The following is a 19,659-nucleotide window of genomic DNA, read 5'->3' on the forward strand; positions in this document are numbered from 1 at the left end:
GTGGGTTTCCATTTCCTTCTCCAACCTTAGCGCATGGAAACATTCTGTCTCCTAGTCCAACACTGTTTCTGTTCTACCAAGATGTCCAGTTGGTGTGATGTGGAAGGTCAGAGGGAATGGATTGACCTGTCTTTGAGCCCATCAAACACTAGAAGTGCCTTTTTGAAGTAAATATATTCTCATTAGCTTTAGGAGCGTGGGTTTTTTTATCTCTTTCTAATAACAGAGACCTTTGAGATTTTTATTCATAGGTAAACTTACATAATTTTAATACAAGAGTTCAGACGTGCAGAAGTCACCGTCAATACAAGAAATGCTGCAAAGCAATATAGTATCATATATGGATGTTATTTATAGTAAATGCTCATAGTCTGGAAATTCTTTTTGGATCATGTAGGTCTGTCTTTTAAAATGTGCATAGAATTTGACTAGGAGAACAGGACACATTTCATGTAGGGTCAAAGGTAAGAAGGTAAGGCAGTGTAAGATATGCTTGACTTGACTGGAGCAGAAACGATGCTATTTGGGGAGCATAAACGATAAGCCTGGGGAGAAAAGCTCATATGTAGAGGCTCACATGTGCATGTAAACACACACACATTACTCTCATCTCCCCATGTACATTGCTAATCTAAAGTCCTTAGTTGGAAGTGATCAGAGACTCTGGCTGAATCAATCTTACTGTCCTCCTTGATCTGTAGGAAGACAGTGTATATATAAAGAAAGAACCCTGGGCCTGGGGTTAGGAGACTCCAGAATTGCTCTAGGATCCATCTCTATTCAACAGTGTGACTTGGAAGAGACATGTAACCTCCCTGGGCTTTACCTCCTCATTTATAAAAAGGGCCACTTTTGGAAAATCCTTTGGAACTATTTATCAAGAGCCTCGAAGATGTCCGTTCACTTTCATTGATTCATATCCTGAAACTGCCTCCTAAGGAAAGATCTTAAATGTGGAAAAAGTCATTATGATTAAAGATGTGGATCCTAGTGTTTCATAATCTAGTAAAATTAGAAGTTGCCTAAACATCCAGCAATTGGGATTAGATAAATTTATGGCCCATCTACTTGACCAATTTGCCGTGTTTACTAAGAATAACAACCTTGGACACATAAACAGAAAAACCCAAAGGCATATATGAAATACTAGGAAAATCATACTCCCTGATGTAGGCAAAATTCTTGATGTCCTCCGGGATTCTTCATGATCGGGCCCCAGGCATTCACACCAGCATCCCTGTGCCACTACTGTTTACCATATAGGGTGACCTCACTTTGGTGACCCTAGGACGTTTTCTTAACAAACGCCTTTCTCCTGACATCCCTCCTGAGATGCCCCTCTCTCCCTTGTCCAGCGGATGAACACCTGTTCTCTTTCCAGCCCAGCTTTAGCTGTCCCCGACTTCCTGGAAGGAATCAGTTGTTCCCTCCTCTCTCTTCTGGTACGCTGCATGAGGGGCCTCTCACCCCTGGGTGTCCTGTTAGTCTTCTGTGTCTGTTTCCATTGTCTGCCTCCACGCATAGCCTGGACATCTCTCGAGAGTCAAAACTGCGTTATGGCCAAATTCTCTGTACTTAGTAGAGGGCCTGGCGTTTAACGGGCATGCAGAAGGTGTTGAGTATTTCTCACTTCTTACTTTTTGTTTTTCCATGTTTTCTGCCTATTTTGTAATGACCTTGCGTTATGCTCATAATGGAAGGGGGAAAAAAAACCCAATAATCCATTCATCCGTTTATTTTTAAGGAGGTGACTGGCCTAATTCAAAGATTCTCAAACCTGGCATCACTAGGAAAGGTTATTGAAATGCAGGTTCCCACACCCCTAGACGAGTGTCCTGAACCCAGTCTTCAGGGCAAAGACTTGGAATCAGCTTTGTTAACAAGCCACTTGGTTATTGTGATGATTAGTCATGGGTGGGACCCCTTGACCTAAGTACCTCTAGGGTGCTTTTAGCCTAGGTTCTTCCTCCTCCTTGGAGGGCCTCCTGCCCCTTGCCACAGGTGGTGTCAGCATGAAGGCTTTGTGGAGCAGCAGGCCAGACAACAGGAATAACTGTGATAACTGTGTTACAAGCACTTGTTCTGGGCCAGTGACTGCTTTTTTTTTTTTTAATCTGTACAACAGTGCTTTAAGATCAGTCTCATTATCTCCATTTTTATAGATGTGGAAACTGAGGGAAAGAGGAGTTCAGTGTCTGAAAGTGTTAGTCATTCTGTCGTGTCTGACTCTTTGCGACCCCATGGACTATTGCCTCCTAGCTCCTCTGTCCATGGCATTCTCCAGGCAAGAATAGTGGAGTGGGTTGCTAGTCCCTTCTTCAGGGATCGAACCTGGGTCTCGTGCATTGCAGGCAGATTCTTTACCATTTGAGCCACCAGAGAAGCCCAGTGGGTTGTCATGCCCTCCTCCAGGGAATCTTCCCAACCCAGGGATTGAACCCAGATCTCCTGCATTGCAGGTGGATTCTTCATCTTCTGAGTCACCAGGGAAGCCCAAAAATACTGAAGTTGGTAGCACATCCCTTCTCCAGGGGAACTTCCTGACCCAGGAATCGAACTGGTGTCTCCTCCATTGCAGGCGGATTCTTTATCAGCTGAGCTACCTGGGAAGCTGAGTGTCTGGCCCAAGGTTAAATAAGAAGAAGGCAGTGGAGCTTCTATTTGAATTCAGTTCATTCAGACCTCACCCAGGAACCAGAACCTCCCTTCCGGCCCCTTCTCTGCCTCCCCTGAAGGCGTCCTGGCAGGGCCAGGTGTAGCCTGCTGTGTGCGGAGAGGCGGGTGCAGTGGGGTGGGCCCTGGAGCCCCTGTCCTCTGCGCAGACGTGTGGGATTAGCAGACTTGGGCAGCCATGCGCCACAGAAGCGGGGGCTCCTGCTCACCAAATGTGCTCTGACACCCACCCACCTGCCTACCGGGCGCAGTGAAGCAGCGGAATTCAATTTGTGGCAGTGACCTAAGAGGGGCTATTTTTAGTAAGAAAGTAGGTCAGGGGCTGCAGCGGTGCTGCCTGAGAAACGAGCAGCCTCCCCTCTCACCGGGAGGCTTGTTCATCTGTCACACAGCCGGTGTGGAGGTGAGGAAGGCCGACCCGGCATCCTCACGTGACCGCAGTCGTCACTGTGGAGCCACTCCAGGGAAAATACACACACACACCCCTAAGACAGAGGTTCTTGTCTGGCTTTGCTTAGGGTCCTGGCCCCAGGATTCCTCAGGAGGTTAGAATCCCTTCAGGGAACATGATGGGAGGCTCTTATACTGTGTTCCCACTACATACCAGCTACTGTCTGGGTTTGATATGTATTATCATTTAACCCTTGCAAATACCACTGCAAAGTAGGTATTATTATCCCCATTTTACAGATGTGGAAACCGAGTCACAGAGAAATTGAGAATTACTGAAGATCACAGAGCTCATGTGTAGTGGACCCAGATTTTGAATCCCACCTCAGACTTCAAAGCTGATGACCAAATGACCAGTCCGTCAAACCATGCTGGACATGATGTTTTTTAGTTACCACTCTACTTCTGCCCCGTTTTATTTGACACTTCAGAGAAAACAGCACAGAGATGGCTTTCTCTAGCTGGATTTACCTGAGTCAGACAACCTACTCCTTCCAGGACAGGAAAGGGTATACGACCTCTTCCCTAGAGAGGAGAAAGCACATTTCTCCATGCTGCTGCCCAATCATCGAAGCCAGCAGCTGCCAAAAACAAACCAGCTACTTGATTTCCCTGGACCTGGGGTGTCTCAAAATGCTCTGTCCCACTTGCTCTGCCACATATTAACTGCAGATCTGTGGCAAATTGCAGGGCGCTCATTGGTGATGCACAGGCAGACGCGAGCTTGTTAACAGAATGCAGTAATTGACACATCGTGATTCATTATGCACAGCACGGAGGACTCGAGCAGAAGCCCACTTTGTGGCCAGCCGCCGCTGGCACCGCCAGCCTTGAGAATTTGTTCCTGGCTCTGTTCTGGCTCTCCAGCTGGAGAACACAGTACCTTCAGGGCCAGAAGCAGTCGGAGGCTCCCACCTTATCCTGCTCCCTCCCTCCAAGCAAGCGGTGAGGATGTTTCCTCTGCCCCAGGCTGCATCATCTCGGAGGAGGGGGTCATTTGTTCGTTCATTTATTCAACATGTATTTTTGAAAATGCGCCAGGCATGTCACAGAGAATAAGACCGACAGTTCCTGCCCTCACCGAACTTGCAGTCCCTTTCTGGACTTTCTTTTACTTGTCATCAAATCAGTAGGAAAGAGAGAAATGGATTGCTCAATCTCTTCTAGCTCTAAGATTTCAGAATCTGTTATCTTGGATTATAAACATTTATTATTGAATCCTAGTGTCAATCTTATTCATTCATATCCAATGCCAAACGGGGAAAAATTAAAATCTAGAATTTCAGAATCAGAAATTGGATCAGAATCAGAAATCAGAAATGAGAACCATAGACACAAGCTAGTTCAGTTTCTTCACTTACAGACGAGAAAAATGTGAGAGAGAAAAAAGAAGAGTGTGACTTGGCCCAGTGGCAGAGCAGGCTGGGGAGGCCAGCGCCAGGTGAAGCCAAACCTCACCTCCAGCCTTTCTGAGGCTGCCTCCTCTCTCAGCACTGCTGATGAGCCCCTCTTCAGAACCCTTTCTACATCCAGCTCCTTGAATGCTGAGCTCTCTTGAGTCTCTCCTTCCTACTTCTCTGACCCCTGCTTCTGGGCTCTCATACCAGCCTTGGCACCTTCAGCCTGCAAGTGGAAGAGGAAAGATCAGCTCTGCCTTCGAGGTGGCTAATCTGGTAGGTGAGCCTTAGAAGGTGAATAGGATTGGAATTCCTTTCGCCAAGACCACCAGGAAGATGGCCAGGAAGGAAAGGAAGAAGATAGAGTTGGCTCCGAGTTCTGCAACAGGCAGATACAGGCAAACTGCAGTCAACCTGAAAGGAGAAGGCAGCTGATGGAGGTGGCTGGTGAGCAGCCCACTGGAGGCCCACAGAGGGGCCAGCCTCATCTCATGCTGGAGTCCCTCTGTATCTCTTCCCTTTACCTGAGTCCTCCATTTAGCCCCATGGAAAGAACCTCAAGCTGGGACGAAGAGAAGATCCTTCTGATGATCTAGTAGGGCAGGGGGATTGAGTTCAGTGCAGAGAAGTCAGCACCAGGAGGCTCAACACTTGTTCAGTGACCGGGGACATCAGTCTGGGTAGAGGAAGATGCCGTGAGTAGACAAGGCTTTAGTCAGCTCCTAAAGTACCTGTTTGTGGCTTTCCCCTTCTCTCCCTCACAGTCTGGGAACCAATATATTGAAGTACTTGATTAATTAAAGTTTCTGTCCTACCATGCTCCCCTAGGATGGAGGTGATCAGAGGTAGGAGGTAGGTCAGATGTAGGTCAGAGGCAATCGGAGGGTGAGAATATTGTTGATTATGAAAACCTGCCTCCATTTTGTGTATCAATTTAGCCTCCTAAATTGATCTGTTATTTTCCATACTGTACTTTTGTAGAAGATAGTTTTCCAGTAGGCACATAAATCATCCTTAAAGCAGTACTTACTCCATGTCCATAAAATGTCATATGTGCACTTAAAAATGCATCTGTCACACTCAAAAATAAATCATTCTGAAGTTTTGAAAAATGATTTTCAAGTCACTTGACTGTGAGCTGGAAACGTGAGTCTGAAGCATTGGCTCTGCTGTGTCCTTGGGCTGGTCACTTTCCCTTTCTGTCTCTCAGCTCTCAAACCTGCAGAATGAAGGGGATGGATTAGTGTGGTTTTACACATCTGGCCTGTGAACTGGTACTATTGACTCACTTAGGATAATTGTTACATATTCAGATTACTGGCCCAATTGCCCACCTATAGAACTGGGAATTGAGTGCTTGGAAATTTTTACTTCTAGCAATCCTCCAGGTGATGCCAGGTCGTGCAGCCAGGTTTGAAAGAGTTATCTTCCAAGAACCCCACTGGTTCTGTTTTGAATCCTCTGCCTTCTCCTCCTTGCTCAGTTTTCCTGATTTTCTCCTGTCAGTTTTTCTTTTTTTTTTCCCCCTAGAGAGCTTCCCTCACTACACTGTGAACATCTCAGGAGCAGGGGCCACATCTTGCCCACCTCTGTATCCCTGAGTTCAGCACAGTTCCTGGCACACGGGATGTGCTTAGTGAGCAGAAGAAGGAAATGAACGTGTTTTCATGGCTTCGCTACCATTTGTGCACATCGAAGGCAATGGCACCCCACTCCAGTACTCTTGCCTGGAAAATCCCATGGACAGAGGAACCTGGAAGGCTGCAGTCCATGGGGTCGCTGAGGGTCGGACACGACAGAGCGACTTCACTTTCACTTTTCACTTTCATGCATTGGAGAAGGCAATGGCAACCCACTCCAGTGTTCTTGCCTGGAGAATCCCAGGGACAGGGGACCCTGGTGGGCTTCTGTCTATGGGGTCACACAGAGTTGGACACGACTGAAGTGACACAGCAGCAGCAGCAGCAGCAGCAAGTAGTTTCCATAATTTTTCCTATAAGACTCAATCATTATACATCTTCTGATTTGATAAGAACAGAGATTTCAGAAACTCACAAAAATGGATGTGAATCTTAGTTCCACCACTTACTGTATAGTAATTTATTCCAAGTCATTTAATCTCTTTAAACTGCAGATTCCTTGCTTGTACAATAAGGATAAATGGCACCTGTTGCTGCAGATCATTGTAAGGATTAACTTACTATTAATTCATGAGAATATACATGTAAAAGTGCTTGACATTCAGTAGGAACTCAAATATTTTAGTTGCTTTCTTCCTTTACATGGTAAGTGATAGGAAAAGGAGGGAAGGAGACTCAGAAGAATGGATCATCCCCAAGCCAGCCACTGAGGATGAAATGAGGCCCTTCGTCATCCCCTGGCTTCCCAGGACCCTGAGACTCTGACTGAAGCCCAGGCACACCAGTATTCAGACTTAGACTCTCCTGACTCCAAATGCAGTGTATTCTCTCTATTACTCTGCTACAGGAAGGTAGGAAAAGAGGTAGCAAAAGAAATTCAAGGAACTGTTATAGGTTTGGGTCCCTCATGCAGGCCCAATGTCTGGGGCTTGCAGTGGGAAACCCAAGTTTATTTGGAGAGGAGAGTTTCCACGGTCAGAGATCTTTGGGTTGGTTTTGTTAGCACGTCAGCTCCCCTCTCTGCAGACTGTGTTGGAACTGCCACAGCATGCTGCTGCTGCCAAGTCGCTTCAGTTGTATCCGACTCTGTGTGACCCCACAGACGGAAGCCCACCAGGCTCCTCCGTCCCTGGGATTCTCCAGGCAAGAACACTGGAGTGGGTTGCCATTTCCTTCTCCAACGTGTGAAAGTGAAAGGTGAAAGTGAAGTCGCTCAGTCATGTCCAACCCTTAGCGACTCCACGGACTGCAGCCTACCAGGCTCCTCCGTCCATGGGATTTTCTAGGCAAGAGTACTGGAGTGGCTTGCCATGGCCTTCTCTGCCACAGCATGCTACTTTCCATTAAAATCTTTTTCAAACTAGGTCTAGCTGTTTCAGCCCTGGAAGGAAAGCCGGATTATTCTCTGAGAAAAACGGTCAGTGGTTATCCTTCCCCACAATACTTCCAACATCGCAGCAGCAGCAACAGCCATCCTTTACCGAGTGCCTCCTGTGCTGAGTCTTCCTGACATCGTTGTGAGTTGGTGTTATTAGCTCCATTTTATAGGGGAGCAGATTTTCACTAAGAGTGTAGACTTCAGAGTTAGACCAAGGTTCAAATTCCGGCCCCACTCTGTTTTAGCCAACCCTCTCTGAGTCTCAGCTTCTTCGTCAGCAAATAGGGTTAGTAACGCATGCATTATAGTTGTCCAGTCGCTTGGTACTGAGCCTTATAGTGTCAATACTATTAATTTGAGGACTGTGTGAATATCACCTTCCTGATACTTGACATAGTGCCTAACACATGGTAAGGAAATCCTCCATCAGTATTGCTGTTGTTCAGTCATTCAGTTGTGTCCGACTCTTTGCTACCCCATGGACTGCAGCACGCCAGACTTCCCTGTCCTTCACCATCTCCTGGAGCTTGCCCAAACTCATGTCCATCAAGTTGGTGATGCCATCCAACAATCTCATCCTCTGTCGCCCCCTTCTCCTCCTGCTCTCAATCTTTCCCAGCATCAGGGTCTTTTCCAGTGACCTTGGAAAAGGGTCTCTTCGCATCAGGTGGCCAAAGGATTGGCGCTTCAGCTTCAGCATCAATCCTTCCAATGAATATTCAGGGTGGAATTCCTTTAGGATGGACTGGTTTGATCTCCTTGCAGTCCAAGGGACTCTCCAGAGTCTTCTCCAGCACCACAGTTTGAAAGTGTCGATTCTTCGGCGATCAGCCTTCTTTATGGTCTGACTCTCACATCCGTACTCACACACGTATGGCTTTTCCGTGACCACTGGAAAAACCATATTTTTGACTATGTGGACTTTTGTCAGCAAAGTAATATCTCTGCTTTTTAATATGCTGTCTAGGTTGGTCATAACTTTCCTTCCAAGGAGCAAGCATCTTTTAATTTCATGGCTGCAGTCGCCATCTGCAGTGATTTTGGAGCCCATCAGTGTATGGTGATGACCCATTACAAGGATGGTGACAGTGGTGTGATCTCTTGATCTATAGAAGGTTGGTCATCATAGTAGATACTGGAGGGATGAGGAGAGATGGCAAAACCCCCAGAAGTTCCTAAGATAAACTCAGGAGAACCTCAGAAATGGTGTTGGAGGGAACCTGGTATGATTGGTTGGAATAAAATCAGAGAAGAGCTGTATTTTATTCATTCGGTATATTTTTATCGACTGCCTACTCTGTGTGGGGCCTTGTGCTAAAACCTGGAGAGGCAATGATGATAAAACAGATATGATTTCTGCCTTCAAGGAGCTTGCAGTCTCATGGGGGAATCAAGCACTATTAAAACACTTACACTAGGATAATTATTAAAATAATTATAAAATTGCAAACTAGGATGAATGCTATGAGATAAAGGGACAGGTTGCCATGAGAACGCATAACAGGGGTCCTGACCTACTTCAGGTGATCAGGGATGGTTTCTCTGGGAAAGTAACATCTGAGCTGAGAGTTGAAGGATCATTTGTTCATTAGGTGAAAGAGTGAGTAAAGTGAGGGAAGGCTTCCTAAGCATATGGACCAATACGGCCTGTAAGGTGACAGGCAGCTGAGTGCTTTCAGAGAAGTGAGGAAATCAGCGGGACCTGAGTATAGAGAATGGGGAAGGGTGTGAGGCTGGAGAGACAGCCCTCACTGATCTGTCTTTTTTTTTCCTCTAAGAGCTTGGAGGCCCTTGAAGGATTTGAAGCAGAGGCTGATGTATGTGTGTGTTGCACACATGGGGAGCAATATGAACAATTGGTATTTATAAGAGATCTTTTGGCAGTGGTCTTCAGAATGGGTGGGAGGTTACAAGAGTTCCTGTGGGGAAACCAGGATGCTTTGCCTTAGTCCCAGAAAGAAAGAATGCTGGATTGGGCTGAGTGGTGACATCAGAGGAGAAGGGCTTTGAGACTTTTAGGAAGTAAACTTGGCAGGACTTCGTGATGGACCTGTGAGGAAAGAGAAAGTATGTAGGACTACTCCCAGGTTTCTGTAAATACAAATGGATTATGGCCCTGCCATTCTAATCTTAAACAAACAGAAGCAGGCAGAAAGAAAATAAAACTAGATTTGGGTAGAAAGATCTCTATCTGATTTTGAACACACTACATTTGAGGTGCCTTTTAGACATCCAGACGTAGAGGATCCGTGCCGAGGGCTAGGCTGCCAATGGTAGGACACACTGACCTTGGAACGCCTTTGGGTGCTCTGGCCCAGATCCAGCCTCTTTAGGGCTCAGGCTTGTTTAGTCCAGTTGGTCTGAGGACTCGTGAATTTGCTTCTCACCCTTTATAGTTCTGGTTCCTTAATTGAATGGCCTTCAGAAGGGTGTCATGAGAGAGTTCAGCCTAAGGGAGGAGTGTGAACAATCTGGGGAGACAGTCAGCTTCCCAAGGGGAAAGAATTCAGGCACTGATGCCTGTTATCGTAGGTGTTTTCCTCCAAATCTGTGGTTGAGATGTGTTTATTTCCTTATTCGTTTATTAATTAAAGTATTTCCTATTAATATATATCCTTATTTAATTTTATTTTTTTTAATATATATCTTTAATACGGCAGGCATGATGCCAAGTCAGAAAGAACCCCTGGTTCTTTGGGAAATGTCATCTCCAGAAACTTCCTGGCATTGCTGTTCTTGTGATCAGAAAGAAACCACGCAGGATACTGTCCTTTCTCTGAACACTGAATCTCCAGGATGCTGCCTGCTGACTCTTATCAAGGGGACACGTCCTTGACTGCAGAGAGTTGGTTTGTCACAGGGGCTCCCTCTGCAGCTGAGACGCCCCTCCCCTCCCCAGTCTGTCTCTGGGCCTCTCCTCTCTCGCAGAGGCTTCCTAGACAGGATCTGCATCAATGCCAGTTCTTCACTTTAAAAGGGGCACAGCTGGACAGCCTGAGCTCCACCTCCCACGCCTAAGCCTGGGCCATGTGTTCTGGTTTGTTGTCCAGGAGCATCTCTTTGTGTCCAGGTGAGGGCGAGAGAAGTGGCAGCACCGGCTTTGTGTCCTCAAATGAAATGGCCGAGGAAGTGGGACTGGCGGGCAGTGGGGGGAGAGCGGAGGAGTGACTCATCCAGCCCTGGTACCGTGTGATAGGATCTGTGAATACCCATGTGCTCTAAGAACATTTGCCTTGTGAAAATCTAAACTCATGAGCCATGTGAATTCAGGACAGTGATTACCATCCTGAAAGGGAGCATAGTGTCCTTGTAGAAATCCTCTAGTATATTTAACATGCAGTACAGTGAGGGAGCCCAGGTATCGCTAGTTATAAGGAATCTGCTTGTAATGCAGGAGACACAAAAAACGTGGGTTCGATCCAGACGATCCCCTGGAGAAGTGAATGACAACCTACTCCAGTGTTCTTGCCTGGAAAATCCCACAGACAAAGGAGCCTGGCGGGCTACAGTCCATGGGACCTCAGAGAGTTGGATGCAACTGAGCTCACATTCAGAGTGAGGTAGGGGAAAACTATGCCGTTTAGGCATTCAGGGGGAGTTGACACAACTGGAGTGGATGGTGAGCCCATGTTTGGGGAGGTCTTGCTGCAGAGAATGACCATGTGTCAGGTGGGGCTGAGCCACTTCTTCCCAGGCTGGGATGGTAGACTGAGAATTGCATCTCTAAGATTCTCTGAGTCTTGGCTTTGCCTTTCATCTTGAAAAGTAAGTCTGCCTTGGGCGAGTCTGTCAAGTGGAAGTGTCCTTGAAGTCAGAAGTTGTTCAGTTGGTAAGTCATGTCTGACTTTGCGACCCCATGAACTGTAGCACGCCAGTCTTCCCTGTCCTTCACTATCTCCCAGAATTTGCTCAAACTCATGTCCATTGAGTCGGTGATGTCATAAAACCATCTCATCCTCTCTCGCCCACTTTTCCTCCTGTCCTCAATCTCTCCTGGCATCAGAGTCTTTTCCAATGAGTCGGCTCTTTGCATCAGGTGGCCAAAGGGTTGGTGCTTCAGCTTTAGCATCAATCCTTCCAGTGAATATTCAGGGTTGAATTCCTTTAGGATTGACTGGTTGGATCTCCTTGCAGTCCAGGGGACATTCAAAAATCTTCTCCAGCACGACAATTTGAAAGCATCAATTCTTTGCCGCTCAGCCTTCTTTATGGTTCAACTCTCACATCCATACATGACTACTGGAAAAACCATAGCTGTAACTGTATGGACCTTTGTCAGCAAATATATGTCTCTGCTTTTTAATATGGTGTCTAGATTTGTCATAGCTTTCCTTTCATGGAGCAAGCATCTTTAATTTCATGGCTGCAGTCACTGTTTGCAGTGATTTGGGAGCCCAAGAAAATAAAGTCTGTCACTGTTTCCACTTTTTCCCCAACTATTTGCCATGAAGTGATGGGACCGGATGCCATGAACTTCATTTTTTGAATGTTGAGTTTTAAGCCAGGTTTTTTTCACGCTCCTCTTTTGCCTTCATCAAAAGCCTCTTTAGTTCTTCATCTTTACTTTTTGCCATTAGAGTGGTATCATCTGCACATCTGAGGTCATAGATGTTTCTCCAAGCAGTCTTGATTTCAGCTTGTGATTCATCCAGCCCAGCATTTTGCACAATGTACTCTGCATATAAGTTAAATAAGCAGGATGACAATATACAGCCTTGATGTACTCCTTTCCCAATTTTGAACAAGTCTGTTGTTCCATGTCCCGTTCTAACTGTTGCTTCTTGACCTGCATACAGGTTTCTCAGGAGACAAGTAAGGTGGTCTGGTATTCCCATCTCTTTAAGAATTTCCCACAATTTGTTGTTATCCACACAAAGGCTTTAACATAGTCAGTGAAGCAGAAGTATATGTTGATTTGGAATATCCTTGTTTTTTCTATGATCAATGAATGTTGGCAATTTGATCTCTGGTTCCTCTGCCTTTTCTAAATCCAGCTTGTACATCTGGAAGTTCTCAGTTCACTGTTAAAGCCTAGCTTGAAGGATTTTGAGCATTACCTTACTAGCATGTGAAATGAGTGCAATTGCAGGGTAATTTGAGCATTCTTTGGCATTGCCTTTCTTTGGGATTGAAATAAAAACTGACCTTTTCCAATCAGGACCACAGCTTAATCCCAGCTCTATGTCTCCTTAACTGTGTGACTTGGGTGAACCACTGTCTGAACCTCCTTCTCCTGGTCTGTAAAACCAGGTCCATAATACTTTGCAGAGTCTTGTGTGTATGAGGGTCAATTGAGTTAAGCCTAGCAGCCAGCACCCCAGCATATAAAACAGGGAGAAACTTTGAGGAGCTCCTGCTCAGCTGTTTTGCATCAACTGTCAACTAAATTGTGCGTGCATGGCCTGGGTCTGCACACTCTGCTCAGACAGAACATTCGTTGCTCCCCAGAGCACAAATGCAGGGCATGTGTCAGCTCACTGGCAGCCTGTGGTGGCCCAGGACACACTGTCCTGTTTCTGCCTGAGGAGACATGGGCTCAACAAGCAGTTAGCCCACCTGGCTTAAGTTTCCTCGGAAAGCTCGGTCCTCATTACAGAGAAATCCTTTTGGGTTCCGAGGGTGGCGTGTTGCTGCAATCTGACCCCTGTAAGAATTCTGGCTATGTTCCCTTCTCTTGCCAGCTCTCTCCTAAAGCCGGTTTTATGAGGAGTTATTTTCTAACATGTTGGATAAAATCCCAGTGCGTGTTTCTGATGGCGTCTTAGGAGGATCACACTGTTTTTATTTTCCAGGGGAGCATTAGAAAATATGGACTAGCCTTTGGATAGAGCTAGCACAGTCACTGTCAACTCAAGGCCATTTGCTGCCTGCAAGATCCTTGGTGCCCTCGGCCTGACTTTGGCTTCATCTGTCAGCATCTAACGCATGTGAATCATGCCAGCCCGAAGATACTTGTCCTGGTTCAGGGTGCCCATCCCTGTTTCCATCTGCACACACAATGCAGATTTGTATTAACTGGTTATTTTCTCCTCTAGCATCCCTGCAGACTCTGTAGGGTTGAGTTCTTGGCTCCTTTATTCAGATTAAGAGAACATGAATCTTACAAGGTGCACTGATTTGTCTGATGCATGCGGCTAATGATTGTGTGCTAAGCCGCTTCAGTCATGTCTGACTCTTTGTGACCCTGGGACTGTAGCACACCAGGCTCCTTTGTCTATGGGATTCTTCAGGCCGGAATACTGGAGTGGGTTGCCATGCCCTCCTCCAGGGGATCTTCCCAACCCAGGGATCAAACCCCCATCTCTCCCGTCTCCTGTGTTGGCAGGCAGGTTCTTTACCACTAGTGCCACCTGGGAAGAGTTCTTGGCCTCTTTATTCAGATTAAGAGAACATAGATCTTACAAGGTGCACTGATTTGCCTGATGTCATGCAACTAATGATTGGCAGAGCTGTTTTTCAAACCATGGACTTTTAAGCGGCAGCCTGACAGAGTGAAAACACTGTCCAGCATTTGCACCTCTCACCTATGACATTCCTGAGCTGTGTGACCTCACCCGTACTAGTCATTAGTATTACAGATGGTTATTGGTGATACCAGTAAAGTTTTCAAAGCATCTGGCGTGGTGGTAGGTTCTCTAAACCATATCTTACTGCATTCTCACACTAGACATGAGGGATGGGTTTTGTTACTGTCTGTTTTACAGATAAGCATCCTGAAATTCAGAGAGCTGGAGTATCTTCTCCGAGCCTCAGTTTCTCTATAAAATAAGGATGTGAATACCTCCCTGGAAGGGCGGTTACAGGGACTGAAAGAGTGTGCATAAACTACACGTGTGTGTGTCAGTCACTCAGTCGTGTCCGGCTCTTTGCGACCCCATGGACACTAGTTGCCAGGCTCCTCTGTCCATGGGATTCTCCAGGCAAAAATACTGGAGTGGGTTGCCATTCCCTTCTCCAGAGGATCTTCCTGACCCAGGGATGGAACCCAGGTCTCCTGCATTGCAGGCAGATTCTTTACCAGCTGAGCCACCAGGGACTCAGAGCACAGGGCTACGATGGCTGAGGCACTCAGTTAATGCTTCCTTCCTTTCTCTAGCTCCTCCTCTGACTCCTAATCCAAGTCTTTCCATTGCATCCCGTTTAACCCATTTGGAAGCTGAGGTCATGCTGGAGTCCTTTCATAACTTTCTTTCTCACTATCCCCGCACCCCTCAGAGGGCCACTTCAAGTCTCTGATCTGAGCTCTGTGTCAGGTACCGCCTCTTTAGTCTTCTGCCAGCTCAGGAAACACCATCCTCTCCTGGCATGATGCTGTACACCCCTGACATTTGCCCACGGCTATGTTCTGGAACGCTAAAGCCTTCCCTGGCCTCTCCAGCCGGGGCTCTCCCCTTTCCCAACTTTCTCTAAGGCAAATAGAGGTGGTTTTTCTTGTTTTGGCATCTTGCCTGAGTCCCTCATGTTGTTATGTTGTGTTTAATGAGGGCCTGCATATGGAAGTGACCTGAAACCAGGTCTCCTGACTTCCAGCGTCATGTTCTACAGCTTATTATTTAAAGTTTAAGAGGCGTACAGAGTAGGTCATGGGGAAAATATAGGAGCCCCATCTTTGGAGACCCTCAGAAATGTACTTATTGGGCTCTCAGTAAATGTTTATTCATTTAGCACCTGCTCTCAGTCAAGCCCTAGGTGTGGCCGTAAAGGAGGCAGGCAGGTCTGTCCTTCAAGAAGCTTTCATGGAACTCACATTCTAGGGTGAGAGGTGGAGAATAAAAACATAAAGTCCAGGTTCGATGCATGAGACAGGATGCTCAGGGCTGGTGCACTGGGATGACCCTGAGGGGTGGGATGGAGAGGGAGGTGGGAGTGGGGTTCAGGATGGGGAACACATGTACACCCATGGCTGGTTCATGTCAATGTGTGGGAAAAACCACTACAGTATTGTGAAGTAATCAGCCTCCAATTAAAATAAATAAATTAATTAAAAAAAAACCATAAAGTCAATTGGTAAGAGAATTTTAGATTTTAAGTGCCATGAAAGAAATTAACAGGGCTGTGGGACAGAGAGTATCTGGGAGGTGTATTGTGCACTTTGGATAGACAGTGGTCAGGGAAGGACTCCTTGAGAAGGTGCCATCTTGAGCTGTGATCTTCAAGGAAAAGCTGGAGCATTCCAGGCTGAGGGAGCAGCGAGAACAGAGACCTGGAGGTGGAGGGGCTTGGCCATTCGAGGAGTGAAATGGAGATCTGGATAACTAGGGCACAGGGCATCAGAGGGAGAAGGGTGAAGGTCAGAGAGCAGGAGCTGGAGGATATTGGGTTTCAGAGGTCATGGAGAGACTGCATGTCTGGGATCAGCAGGGAGCCACCAAAGGGCTTTCAGCAGAGGAGTGATGCAATCTGAAGGAAAACTGAGGCGGCCAAATGGAGAATGGATTGTAAAACGTGAACAATGAAGCAATACCAGTTAGCCGCTATTAGAATAGCCCAGGAGAGCTGACCGTGGCCTGGCCTGGGTTATGACAGTGGAGACAAATGACCTGAATTTGTGATTATGTTGAGGTTAGGGCAGCAGGGCTCGGTAAGAGAATTAGATGAAATAATCCATTCTGCTCCATCTATTCAGTACCCCATTAGTGTAAATCAAGATGATGCCTAGCTTCAGTTCTAAACTGGGAGCTGTGGGGGGTGACACACAGCTGGCAGTAGGTAGACTGGAAAGGCTACAGACCTGACGGCCAGGATGTGCCTCTGCAGGTTTGAGAGACCGCAGATAGAGAGAGGCTAGTCCTTGCATCTCTGAAAGACAGCTTGGAGGAGTGATACGGGGAGATTTTCAAAGAATTGGTTCATTCAGCAGTCCTATAGCACGTGCCTTGTCTGTGGCTGGTGTTCTGTCCCTGGTGAGTGAGATTGGCTCTGCTCTTTAGCACCTCCCTTCTCTTGGGGGAGATAGAAATGTAAACAGATAAATCTCAGTGGGTAAGGATAATGACAAAGGGGTAAAAAGGGGATGTGGAAATATGAAGGACAGGACTTTTCATAGAGGAAATAAAGGAAGGCCTCACAGAGAAATCAGGCATCAAAAGGAGCTAGGGGAACATTCCAGAAAAGGGAATTGTATGTGCAAAGACCAGACTCCTGATAGAGAGGGCTACATTCAAGAAATAGAAAGCAGCTGAGTGTGGCTGGGGTTTAGGGTGTATGGGGAGGTTTACGGACTGGTATGTAAGGTTGTTGACTGCACTGCACAGTGCCTTGTGTGCCATAGTGAGTATATTGGACTTAATCCTTTATGCATCCAGGAACAGTTGGAGGTCTTAAAACCAGGGTCTAGATAATGCAAAGCAAATAACTGCCCCACAGACTGCCAGTCAGTCAAATCTTCACGTCCTACTGTGTCTGGATGCAGCCTCAGAAACTTTCTTAACACAGCACTCCAGGCAGTCACTTCCAGTCAGCCAGAATTGGCAGGGAATGAGGCCTATTTGCCATTCGTGAAAGAAGATGAATCAAATCTGTGGATGAGTTGAAAGAGAGAAGTGTTCTAGGACCAAAAACTATCTTACAGTTACTTCATCGGCCACAAGTATAAAATGCCTTTATTGTGTAAGACCTGGAGGACAGTCAGAGAGAACCCAGCATCCCTGCTGTTCATAGGAGAATGACTGTTGGACTGATGGGAGAAATAACCATCTAGCCTGTAGGAACATATTTCTGAGTGTGGCCATGGTTGTATGAATGCCAAGGAGGCAGTGCTGAGGCAGAAGTTACCAGATTTCCAAGGAATTCTGCTTCACTAGTCCCTAAATGGATGCTTTTGATCTATAGGGAAGTACAGTGTTTTAGTAAATGTAGGGCTTTCTTGTCCAACTGACATTGATCCTTTTCGCGAGGAAGTTCTTTTGAAAACGGCATGTAGCTCCTTTGAAGAAGGCAGAATATCCTGGGCTGAGAAACCAGGAAGTAACCATTCATCTGAGAGTTCAGTGGTGGCTGGGATTGTCTCTGCCAGTTCCATATCCCTGATACCCAGCATGGGACCTGGCACACAGTGTGTGCTCAGTGATGTTTGTTGAGTAAATTAACTAGGAAAAGAAAATAACCAGCCAACCAAACATCCAACCTGGGTTCTAATCCCAGCTCTTGAATTTTGTTTCTCTTAGCTATACAATGACCTGGTTGGTTTCTGTGGCCCTTCAAGACATTCTGCTGTCCTCACATTCTAGGATGATGAATAGAATGGTTCAGAGCAAGCCAAGTCATCACTCATATTTCTGATATGCCTCAAATTTAATCAGAATAAAATATCAAAATCAAGCAGTACTTTACAACATCTCAGATATGCCTTCTAAAAACAGAACCTGCGTCTGTCTCTGAGTTGTGAAGAAAATGTATTAGGTTATATTAAACAGCAAGATTGTCCTTTTTGTAGGAAGGAAAATGAATTAAATCTTGTCTTCCTGACTGGGGATTTTAATTGGGATTTGAGTCAATTTGATCTAAATTTGAGCATCCATCCAGAAAACATTTATTGACATCTGCTATGAGAAGGGCTTTGTGCTAGGCATGTGGGAGAGAGGGAGATGAACAAGACACAAGATGTACAAGAGCCTTCTAGGCAGAAACTGACAGTCTAGTCAGCAAGATTAAACATACACACTTGACTGTGGCCCCAGGTAGACCGAGAATTAACCAGGACAGGACTAGGGGAGGTTGGAGGAGGAAACCCCTTCAAGTACATCATACAGGCAGGAAGTCAGGGCTTAGAATTCACTGAGCCATTGTGGCCATGAGGATATACTCTCGTGGGATGGAGCTGCCCACAACTCCTGGTTAGCCTGCAGCCACTGAGTCAAGCCCCTTGGCCCAAGTTCTGGTTGGCAGGGAAAGCCACCCCAGGCATTCAGCCATTGGTCTTTATGAGCAATGGGTACACTGCACCACCAAGCTCAGGGACCCCTTTTCATGGCTCTTATCCTTGGGGCCAATGCAAAGAAAAAGATGTTTACTGCAATAGGATTTTCTTTTGCCCATGTTACCCTTTCTGCCTCAGCTCCCACTGAAATTCAAGATCTAACTAAAATGGGGGCACATGCTTTCTGACATTTATCCAACAATTACTTGTCAAACCCTTCTCTGTGCAGGGCCCTGTGCCAAGTGGGTAGCAGATCATCGAGGCCCTGCACTCAAGGAGCTGACAGAAGGCTGCATGAGCCAGGCTGAGGGAAGACTAATCCCAGCTGTGAGAGGGGGCAAATGAAGTGCTCGCAGTCAGAGAAGGAGCTTATTTTAAGGCTATAAAAAGGGAAAACCTAAGGAGACGGGGACAACAGAGAATGAGATGGCTGGATGGCATCACCAATTTGATGGACATGAGTTTGAGTGAACTCCGGGAGTTGGTGATGGACAGGGAGGCCTGGCGTGCTGTGATTCATGGGGTCACAAAGAGTTGAACACAACTGAGCGACTGAACTGAACTGAAAAGAGATCCATGGGATTTGGGCCTCAAAAAAAATGTAAGGACCATACACATTGAAATAGATGTAGTAGGTTTTCTAAGATAAAATGATGACCAAAGCGTTGAGGAAGCAAAAAAAAAAAAAAAATCCAGGCGTGTTTAGGGAACAGGGAATACCTCAGTCTGACTATATATAATAAAAGGAACATAAAGGAGAATAATGCTTTGGAAAAAAAACAGTGGAGGCCCATCTGAGTCAGTTTAGAATGCGTATAACAGGGTTCCCTAGACTGAGTGACTTAAACAGCACACATTTATTTCTCATAGTTTTAGAGTGTGGAAGTTCAAGATCAGGTTGACAGCATGGTTGGGTTCTTGGTGAAAACTCATTTTAATTCACAAATTACTTTCTTGCTGTGTCCTTATGTGGTACAGAGAAAGAGAGAAAACTCTTTTTATCAGGGCACTAATCCCATCATTGCCGGAGAAGGCAATGGCAAGCCACTCCAGTGCTATTGCCTAGAAAATCCCATGGATGGAGGAGCCTGGTAGGCTGCAGTCCGTGGGGTCGCTAAGGGTCGGACACGACTGAGCGACTTCACTTTCACTTTTCACTTTCCACTTTCACACATTGGAGAAGGAAATGGCAACCCACTCCAG

General features: G+C 46.3%; 1 protein-coding gene across 5 annotated transcripts in view; it reads left to right on the forward strand.

The window, feature by feature from the left end:
• Window positions 1–19,659, forward strand: part of SERGEF (secretion regulating guanine nucleotide exchange factor) — a 244,212-nt gene that overhangs the window by 174,761 nt on the left and 49,792 nt on the right. The window lies entirely within an intron of this gene.

This window comes from Moschus berezovskii, chromosome 14 (genome assembly GCF_049115385.1).
Source record: "Moschus berezovskii isolate FMDL1 chromosome 14, NW_MosBer_1.0, whole genome shotgun sequence".
NCBI classification, from domain to species: domain Eukaryota; kingdom Metazoa; phylum Chordata; class Mammalia; order Artiodactyla; family Moschidae; genus Moschus; species Moschus berezovskii.